Below are 11,246 nucleotides of genomic sequence, written 5' to 3' on the forward strand. Positions count from 1 at the left end.
ATAAGCTGCTACAGTGAGTTGTGCTACTGCTTGGTGCAACACATGGGGGCTTCACTATACCTAATACCTGATCATTTTTCTAGCTGGTAATTAAATTGTAAACAGTGAAACAAAACAGCACTGAAATTGACTCTAAAACTGCTGGTGTACTGCCATTTGGGGCAATCTTCTGCAGTATTTTCTTTTTTTAGAAAGAATTTCCCAATAGTACTGTTATCGGGTGATAATTTTTACTGATTTTCCTCTCCATTACAAAAGTTTCTGAGTTTGTGAATGAAAGGCTATGAAGGGCCAAATCCTTTGCTCCTCAGTCTATTAGTAAACTAATGTTAACTTACAAGATTTGACTGAAACCTCAGGCTCTGCCAGCTGGATGTTTGAGGAGTCCAAGCTGGCTAGGTAAAGAAACACCTTTTTCACATGACCCAGCTCGGCTCCTGAGTTGCCCCACAAGTTTCTATCAGTACAAAGGCTGACTTTGTCTGCAAGGAGCAACTCAGATTACGGTCCCTTCCAGCTGCATTGCCCCTGACCCCAGTCCTGCCCCGGGCTGCCCACGCTCTGCCCTCCGTGCACACACAGTGCACACTCCGTGCACAAATGCTTCAGCTGCAGCTGACAGCGTTGAGTCTGCTCTTGAGGGTGGCCTTGGATGCGTTTTAAAAGGCAGTGCAGGCGCTCTGTGAGGATAACATGGAATGATTATTTTAGGGCAGATTTTTCCCTAAAAAAAAAAATAGTTCTACATGTGCGCAGTTTGATCTTCACACAAAAGATTTATATAAGAACTCACTTCTCTCTGTCAGTTACAAAAAAAAAAAAAAAAAAAGCATGCTGGCAGGATTTAGGGAAGTGTGCAGGCTAAAGGATAGAAGCAGACAAAAGGGAGTTTTTCGTCTAAGAACATCTGCACAGCTGGAACCCTGGCAGTGCTGTGGTTTGAAAGCCTAGGTGTTGCCTGGCTGGGGCAAGGGACAATATCTGTTTGGCACCCTCCTGACATGCAAATTTGGCCAGAGATTCTTAGAGCAGTCCTCTGCCCTGTCCCTTGCTGTGCATACACCGATGCATGGACATTATTTTGCCATCAAATGCCTGTTTTGGAGGATCTTCCACACTGGAGGTAAACTGTACATAAATGATCTGAGGGTAAAGGTGAAGGGAGAAACTGTGATTTCTTTACATGCTAAAGTAGATATAAACCAGGCACAGAGCTAACAGGAATAGAATATCTGCAGTGCCTCTAGATCAGCAAAACCCAAACATCCTTGACTCCTAGATGCCCAAGAACGTGCCTATAGCTCAGGCTGGAGAAACTTAACAATAGGTCTGTTAGAGAAACAGCCCTGAGAGCCCTCTAGCAAGGATAGGAAGGCTCCCTTGAGGCACCTGCACCCCAAATATCTTTGTACGGTCAGATCACCACCTATGGGTAGAGCACAGGCTGGCTCAGTCTGGTCTGCTTTGTGGCATGAAGGAAATGCATGTGTGAGTCTGGCGTTGTCTGTCTCCAGTCTGGATTTTTGTCTGTCTCAGGCTGGCCCCATTCAGCCATCTCTGCCCTTGCTGGGGAGCGAGTCCCAGATCCAAAGACAGATTCTAACAATACAGCCTGTGTGCATGCCTCTAATATAACATGATGCTTATAACTGAATATAAACAGGGATGAGGCTTTAGATCTTCCTCAAATCTCACTGTAACTTTGAGATTGTCAGACAGTGCTGAAGTGAGAGATCTGGAGTAGGAAAATTAGTGAACACAAAAGTCATGATATTTACTCAGTTTATGCATTTTCTCTCTTTTTTTCCATAAAACCTGCATAACTGGCATGTAATTGTTTTGCTAAGTGAGTCTTGAAAGCAAAAGTCTTGATAGCTGTCACATATCTTCTTTGTAGTACAGTGTGTTGTCCTCAGAAGATAATCAGTAGAACTTGCTCAGAAAAACTTAATCAGCAGAACTGAGCACATTGTCAGTGCTTAACAAATAATAAATTATAATAATAACTGCAGTTCCTTTTGACACAACCTATCAAACTTTTGCTTTATTTCCAGGAGTACCTTACTTACCTCTGTTTAAGATTTAATACCTTCTACAACTCTGCTTGTTATGGTTGAGAGAACTGGTAATACAACCTAACAGGGTGGAAGTATTGACTGCAATAAAATTTTGACAAAGGGCAGAAACAAAATACAAAGAAAATTCTTGAACTGTTCCTTTCCACTTACTAGTGCTGCTTTACAAATCTTAAAAACTGAATTCAACAATAGATTTTATCTATTCTATTGTTAAAATGTTAAACACTATGCTTACAAGTTAATAGAATCACACTTAAATTTTCTGACAGTCTGTTTTTCAAAACACAGACTCATTATGCTTACTTTACAGAAAGGTGAATGTGTCCAGAAGCATATCTCTTATTATTAATTATTTTTATTATAAGGAACTTGGATGGCTCAGAAAGTTGTTAATATAGCTGGGGCTATCACTTTGCCACCATTGTAGTTTTGTCTTGGCTTGGAGTTACTAACACTCATTTCATTTTCTGATAATTTGGCAGTTTTTATGCAATTTGTTGGTGGGTTTTACTCACTTAGAACAAGACACATATTCACGTCATAGAGAAAACCATCGGGTCAGCTCTAAGCTGCTGCTAATTGTCACAGGCTTAAATGGACGCGTTTCAATTTAACCCAGTTGAGGATCTGACCAATGATCACAACTGGCATTAATTAGCAGATGTGTTATCAGACTCCGTGGAGATGTCCTGGGTTGAGTGACAAGAGAAACGCTCAGCTGCTGCAGCCGGTGGAGCTGTGCCAGTTTGGCAGCTGATGGCACAGCACCCGATGCTGGCAGGTGGAAAGGCCAGGTCACCCCTGACAGAGGCACGCTGGTGGCCTCTGTCACCAGTCTCCAAGTAGAAGGAGCTGCCGACAGAGACCAGAGCACCAGGCGTGTGGTTGTAGTAAAGCACAAACAACACAGGACTCCTGGGAGGAGGATGGCAGGCAGGGAAGACAGAGAGGATAGAGTGCTGAACTGCCTGGTCCCTGAAGCTGGATATGCAAAGACATTGCACTGCTTGAGAAGCAAAAGCCACTAGCAAATGTGTTGAGGCTCTGGCTTTCCATGTGTGCCATCTGATCTGACACTGTAATGCCAGTTGCAAGTGTGCGGCAGAAGGGTGAGGGAAACACATTTAAAAGCAGGGGATCCTGAAAAGCAATTGAATTTCACAGAGATAGCTACTGACAGTCTCAGTGCTATTATAGCTGTAAACTAGAGGTTTGGACCATGACTAGAAAAGTGTCTTGAGCAGTTCATGGGGGTGAATGAAGAGCAGGAATGAGAGGCTGCAATTTTATCAGGGGAAAAGGGCATTTTTTCAGGGAAAAAGGCATCCTCCCTTTGCAGATATCTGAGTGCTGTGTGGGTTAACACCAGGCCAGTAACCAGCCCAGATATTGCTCAGTAGCAGCCAGTTCCTCTTTCTCATGCCTACCTACCTTCACAGGATGGTGGCAGGAACAGCTAATGGCATGGGACCTTTGTAAAGATTTATGGTTTCTTAATATTTACAGGACAAAACTGGACATCAGGTAGCTCAGGGAGTAATTTTTTCAGCTCTTGACAGAGTTTGGACATTAGCTTAACTGACCCCATGTATTTTGATGCACTGTAAAAAAAATTATTTTAATTGTGAGATCTTTCTGTCATAACCCAGGAAAGGAAAACAGCAAGAGAGTGAGTTCAATAATACTGGGACTGGAGAAGTTTTTAGACTGGTTGCAGACCTCTGACCCAGCTGATAGGAAAATGCAGACTATCCAAGGAAGGCACTACAACCTGCAAATTCTCTGTTACCCTTTCTGCCATTTCTCTCACCACTCAAAGCAAGATATTAAAAGATGTTTATGCATCTATTTGCTGTGAAAAATCTGCATCCTTCTCTGAATAGTTATCTTTGGGCCCAAGGCCATGAAAGGGGATAACTGAGACTTGTGTGGGATATAGATGTCCAAGTCCAGGTTCCCAATCTACTCATCCTTTGCATTTTTTATCACCTGCATTTTTGATACAAAAGTTCTTAAGACATCTAAAAGCTTTTTTCTGCTCATGTCTCTTTGACAGTCACCAGCTCAGCTAAGTTGAACTTCCCAGCAGTTAATCCTGATTCATCTCCTCAAACCATCCACTGCTTCACCCATATGTCTTCCAAGAGTTCGTGGTAAAGCACATGTAACACATGATCAGGACTGAGCAGTACACAAAGTACAGCAGCTGTGTTCACTGTCATTCAAAGGCATTAACTTCAAACTCCACCCAATCTTCAGGGGCTTCAAGCCCTTATCTCTTATCTGCAGAGAGAGCAGGACCCTTCGGTAGGAAGCTGCATGCTAAATATTCATGGGGGGAGAGATTTTTCATACTTCCTGCAGAAGTGGTGCTGACACATGTAAGGTTGTCTGGGAGGAGTTTAAGGCAATGAGGTACAGAATACAATCTCCAGCCATCCACTGCTGAATTAGCTTGGTGTTTTGGATTGATGCAAGATAGAGGATCTCTTTTGGTATACTCATTGCTGTGTAAGGTGTTTCTAAAACATTGTCTTCATAGCCTAATGAAAATACAGTGATTTTTCAGAAAAATCAGTAGAACATAACCTCAAAGGATATGATGATTATTGGAGTTTTAATTAAAATAGCAGGTAAAATAAGTATTATAGTGTGCTATTACTTCTAAAATAACAACAGAATAAAGATGCCCATTTCTTTTTTGAGTGCAATTTTCTAAATGAAAAAGTAAACATTAATATCTGCAGAGATCTTACTGATCTTGTACGATAATTTAGAAAAATATCCCTATTAGGGATAGTTATATATGCTTTTTGTTGGAAATGCAATCACAGGATATGCACATAGCTGCAATCTGTAGACAGATTAAGTAAATTAAATCACTCAATGTCTTTTTTCAATAGCTCTAAAGTTAAAAGTAATTTGCAAAGAAAATACTCAGTTTCAATTGGTTTGTAATATCTGTTAATGATCTTTGGAAAAATTTCTGATAACATGCAGGAATTCCCTCAGGGGCAGGGTTGTGAATAAGTGGATTTTTTTAAGTTTGAGATGTCATTAGCTAGTGATTTCTTTGAAGTAAAAAGCTGTTACAGAATAAATTGCAGAGGTATACAAGTGAACAGGACAATCATTTTTATGAATAATATACATTATTTCCACTGTGCTTTCTGGCCTCCAAAGAAATAATTTACAATCTAGCTTGCCATTACAAACATCCTGGAAGAGCAACTGCATGAGCATTTTGTGCTTACTTTATGTGTATTCTTTGACTTTATGTAAAAGTACACCTTGATGGTATAAAACCGCCAGTGTAAGGAGCTGATTTGCCCCTTTTAATTTTTTTTGTTTTCTTTTTCCCCCAGGAGATAACTTTTTGAACCCACAAGACTGAAACAACTTCCCTTAACTGAAATGACCCCAGCACAGCTATTCACTAGAAGACATCCTCCTTGATTTCTTGGGGGGGCCCATGAGATGACTGAAGTTGTAGGTAAGTGCAATCATGTCAAAAAGTGCCTCTATTCTCTTGGTACCTTGTCAGCATGAACATATTCTTAACAGTTCAGAGATGAATCAGGTATCTATCATGCCCCACCACAGTAAGGTAATATGAGATAAGGCAATAAGGACAAAAGAGATCTCCTGGTTCTGCTCCCACCTTAGGATATCTCAAGTAGAAAAGAGTGCCAGAAACACCATAGAACACACTTGTCCACGGGGAATGTTGTCCCGTTCCAAGGTTCAGTTAACAATTCAACCATGGGCACCTGAGGATGGACCTTCTGCTTCCTCAGGTTCCTGTGGGTGGTTCTGGGTTTGGATGGGATAGAAGGGATGCAGATGTGGGTAATGGGGCACTGGGACTCCAGTGTGTGCTGTCATACCAGTCAAGAGATTGACCTTTTGATTTCCTCACCTTCCTCCAAACCTTTTTTGCCCTTTTTACCTTGTTGGACTTGGTCATCCTGCAGACCTGCAGACAGAGCTGAAGAACCACCATGCTAGCATGAGTATGACTGATGCCTCCAAGGTTCCCGTACAGGGCTGGAGGAGAAAGAATTTGTCCCATTCTAGAAAGAGATGAGACAGTCACCAATTTGAAAAGCCTCCTGGACTTTCCTGACCCTCTGAAGGCCCATTGTGATGGTTTACCATGTGTGAAGGTGCTGTCCTGACACTGCCTATTGATTGGCACGTACCACGAACCACTGGGATGATTTGGCATCACTGTACAGTAGCAGCTAGTAAAACACAGATTTTTTTACGGCTACAAGCAACCATTATTATTATCTAATCTGATCTTCTGCTTTCAACTGAATTTAACCCAACCTGAGCTTTGTGTGAAGTTTTGCTTTTATGCCTAAGATTGACTTCTTGTTTACAAATATGATGCTGTTTCTCTTACTAACCATATGATAGCAAGTTCCATTAATTAGCTGTACATTGTTTGGAAAAGCAATTCCTTTCATCCATTTAAAATTCAATACCTTTTTGTATCACCTTGCAGGATAGGAAAGACTTTTTCCTCTGCTGCTAATTAAAGTTCAAAGATCCTGAGGACAAAATGTTATTTATATTATAGTCATGCTTAAGTAGAACTCTGACGAAGCCTGGGGATCCCCTCACACAAAGTGAGGGAGACTGTGCAAGTCCTTTGGGACTGAGACTGTTTTAATAGACACATGGCACATTTTCAAGGAAGATGAGTGATTAAACTGAAAAAGTTGCCAGTCAAGTCAATGGATTGTTATCTCTCAACCACCTATGCCTTTCAGAAGAGAAAGGTAGGGAAAAGAGAAGTTTCTAAAAGTTAGACCCAAAAAATGAGTTAGGACTGTAGTCCAGTTCCTTGGAAAGGACTTTTTACAAGTGCATGAGGGTGACAGGACAAGGGACAATGGCCATAAGAGGAAGAAGAATAGATTTAGATTAGATATTACGATGAAACTCTTTACTATAAGAGTTTCTAAGTAAGGCACTGGAACATGTTGTCCAGAGAAGTGGGACGCCTCACCCTTGGAAATGTTCAAGGCTAGGTTATAAGGGACTCTGAGTAACCTGCTCTAATGGAAGGTATCCCTGCTTATGGTGGTGGGATCAGAATTAGATGATCTTTAAGGTCCCTTTCAACCCTAACCATTCTATGATCCTATGATTTAACAAAGGAAAACTGTTTCTAATATGTAGCTCTGTGTCCTGTCCACTGTTCATGAGTCAGATTGGCCTCCAGTGGCTGAAAGTTCTTTAAAACAACAGAGTACACTGAGGAAAATACCTACAATATCTGGTTCATGAAAGGTCCCAGGGCTTTCCAGAACTGCTGGGGTCCAAGGACATTTTCTAGATTGTCTGAGACAACAGCATGTGTTCTAAGTATATGGAGAGGCTTTGTTCAGTTCAGTATGGTTTGGATCATAGACCTCTAAGATCAAGTCCAAACATTAACCTACCACTGCCAAGGTCACCACTAAACCATGTCCCTAAGTGCCATATCTATGAATGTCCCATGAGAATATATTTTTCCTGAGAGACAAGGTGATGCCTATGTTCTTTCTCTTTTCTCAAGAAATTTCCCATCCTTTTGACTTTTATCATTTTTATTACCATTCTCTGGACTTGTTCTATTTCTACTTTCTTTTTTCAGGGATGAGGTGACCAAATTTGAAGACAGTATTCAAAGTGAGGATGTGCCACTGATTTATATAATAGCATTATAATATTTTCCATATTATTCTCTAAAACTCTTTTCTTTGTACAAACCCTGTAAGATTCTTTTAATTCTTTGAACTACAATGCCTTTTAACATCTGTAGTTTACTCTGATCAGATTTTAACAAAGGAATAAAAGGCTCCATTTTTCACATAGAATTTTATTTATTGTTTGAACTTTAGAGGAGAAATTGGTTAACTTACAATTTAAAATTCTTGGCAATGTAGACCATTGGGCAAGGATTTCATTATCTATATGTATTTCTATACTTTCTGTAGAAGTGTGTGAGGCTGAAAGTTAGTGTATAGGATCTTCACTCAATAGGCTTGTCTTTTGCTTTATAGACAGGGACAAAACCTAATTTGGAGCTACCAGCATTCCCAAAATGTCAGAAAGGGCATTCACCTCTACCTCCTTCCTGATGAAACATGCTGGAGCCCAACATTTACATGCTGTTTATCCAGGACCAAGTGCACATGCAGCACCTGAATTTTGCCATCTCCCATATACTGCACCTCAGACTTCCATGCCAGGCCAGGGAAAGATCCCTTTGCAAATGATGCACTTGATGGCTGCAGAGGGTGAGGATCTTGCTCTTGCGTCATGGCTTGGCATTATGCCTTCATTGGGATATTAGAAAAGGCTCAGGGAAAATGGTTACAGCTATTCTATCACCTGAGACACTTCCGGCAGCTCCCGCCTTTCCTTAGGATTTCCAATCCAAGTGGTGACCCTGCCTGACCCTACTTATCTTGTAAAACCTGACAAGATCACAGCCTGAAGCGGTGTAGCCACAGGCTCAATACTGGCTACCAAAGTGTCTGTTTAGTATTTTCAGAAACGTTGTTCTAAAGATTAACAATACCAGCTGCTAGATATATGGACAGCACCAACACAGCTCTGACCCCTGGACATTCAGCCTCACACAGAAATTTGTGTCTCTCAAGGGGCCAACACTGAGCTGCCACAAACTTGTGATTCTCTACCTGCAAGCAAGTGGATTTTAAGTACAATTTGATTATATATATAAGACATTGGGTAAAAATATTTGAAAACTATGGTCTTGAGTTCAGAATTCATGGTTAGTTTATTTAATCAGTTGCATTACTGCTTTAGTGATAGAAAGGTCTCTGCCATTTCTGTGTAATGTATAGAATTTACTTTTAATTTGGTGTAGAGAATTTTCTTCACTCTTCCATGACCAAAGCAGTTTTTCATTAGAAGGTATTTTTAGATGAACTGTAAGTTTCCTCCCCAGCAAAAATTTTAGCTGCACCAAGTGAAAGCAAATGCACAGTTCCTCAGATATTTCTAAGGATAAACACAGGTTTAAATATACAAAAAAATTTAAGGGTTCAGTTGCATATGGGTTCATACACTGGATGCATTAAGTTCTTGCAAAGTTGTGTGGGCTTTTTTCCCCTCTTCTTTTTAGAACAGCAAAGACTGGGAACAGGCATCGAGGTCCTCTTGCTCCTGTCGGAAACTTCTGTTGACTGCAGCATGAGTTGGATGGGACCCAGAGAAACCAAATACAGACAAGTAATGATGAGTTGGCCATACAAGCAAGGAAAATTACAGATAACAGGTGCACACCAATTAGCAATGTATCTTTTGGGTCATCCAGTACATCTTCTTGACAGTATGAAGTTGTTTCTTATGGCATATTTTTTTGGTTTTTTGTGCCTAGATTAAATTTCCTAAGTGATGCCATATCTCAAGGGAGAGGTTGTGTTGCCTAGAGCATCCTGTTGTCAGGAGTTTTTTCCCATTGTTAACGTCATCATGTTTCTTCTATTTATGTCCCTTTGCAAATTTCCTTTTTTCCCTTTGATCTCTTTTAACTAGTGTGATGTTGTCTTTAGATAGCATTAAGGAAACTCATAGGTATTTAGCTCACCTAATCTTTCCTAATGTAGCAGTCCTTTCACCCCTCTTGTTATTCTTCATTTCCTCTCATCACACAACTGCCTGTCAGTATCTTTTTTAGTTATGAGATTTTAAAGACGTGGTGCATTTCTCTGATCTAACAACAGATCTGGTGTAGAGCTGAGCCCCCTTAGTGTCTTGTCACCGTGTCCAGGGGAAAGCTGCAAGCATTCTGAACAGGCACACAGGTATCCTGCTTGAACCACTTCCTTGGTGCCACTTTATTGACCCACAAAACACTACTAAAACAGTTAACCTAGGAGTTAAAAAAATAAAGTACATGGCATTTTTTTATTTATTTCTCATAGAGTAAACAGACAGAATAGCACAGATAAAACATCTTTGATGCTGTTGAGATTATCTAACTCTTGGTCATGAACATAACAGATTAACATTATGGAAAACATCATCTTCCATAACTACATCTGAATGCTAGAAGAGTACATTGTAGAAAGTGATTATATACACAGAGACAAGCCTAGCTGTTCACTTCAGGCAATAAGTTCTGATCTACAAACTACAATACTCCTTTTGTGCTAGATGAGATCTTGGTTGTAATTGACTGTCTTTACCTTTGTGTTCTGTTGGATGGGAGGAATATAATTTTAATCTGCTCTCTTTAAATTTCCATTAAGGAATGTTTCGGCTACCTGCAGCCTCATCCGATGATGCTTAATGAACTCAACTAGCTCGATCTTCTGTGCACCAGCAGGGACCTCTTTAAATGGGTAAACTGTATAGAACGTTGTTTTCAAGTTTAACGTACTTGGAATTAACCTTGTAAAATAATGGCATCTTTAAAGACAGGTTATATACATAGCACAGTCATGTATGTGTGCATTTATATGTGCATGTCTGTGTATACATGTGAATATATACGTAAGTGCACACAGACGTATAGAAATGCTGATGCTATTCACCTTTTTGAAATCTTTACAGCTAGTATTAACATGAATGTGCTGTTAAATTTGGCAGTGTTATACATTTTTGTTGGAGTTTACTTCTGTAAGATAAAATCATAAAGATAAGCTGTGAAACTCGTGCAGCTGATGACATAATTCTAGAATCTCGTGATGCTGAATCTCATATTTCTATGAGTGTGGGATGGATGTTCCTCGCTGAAATAATTATCCTGCCTATTGCAGTGTATGTTTCCTTGTTTTATGTGGGCACTGAGATGTCCAAACTATTAAACATATATGGTACAATGAGTCCTGTGTTTCTTATTTATTTTAAAGAAGGCAATTAATTTCCATGGTTTTATTGTGTAATAAAGCAAATTACTCTAAGAATCTCTTACAAGCATAGAAATAATCTGTGAAAGTATGCATATTTACTTTTAATAATGATGTCCAAATATACATATGTGCATATAAATATGCATATATGTATATACAAACACAGAGAGACATATACACAAATTAAATGAAACCAATTAGAATGTGGCATAAGTAGATTCAGAGCTTACCTGTTATGGCTGTATGAAGGGATAATTTGAGCTACAAGGACATGCAAGAAGACATAGCT

General features: G+C 39.9%; 1 long non-coding RNA gene across 1 annotated transcript; it reads left to right on the top strand.

The window, feature by feature from the left end:
* The first annotated feature begins 5,481 nt into the window (after nt 1-5,481).
* Nucleotides 5,482-10,930, top strand: LOC131097097 (uncharacterized). Its single transcript, XR_009116035.1, has 2 exons — nt 5,482-5,571; nt 9,226-10,930. It is a non-coding gene; the product is annotated as an uncharacterized LOC131097097 (long non-coding RNA).
* The last annotated feature ends 316 nt before the right edge of the window (nt 10,931-11,246 follow it).

The sequence above is a fragment of the Melospiza georgiana genome, chromosome 2 (genome assembly GCF_028018845.1).
Source record: "Melospiza georgiana isolate bMelGeo1 chromosome 2, bMelGeo1.pri, whole genome shotgun sequence".
Taxonomy (NCBI): Eukaryota; Metazoa; Chordata; class Aves; order Passeriformes; family Passerellidae; genus Melospiza; species Melospiza georgiana.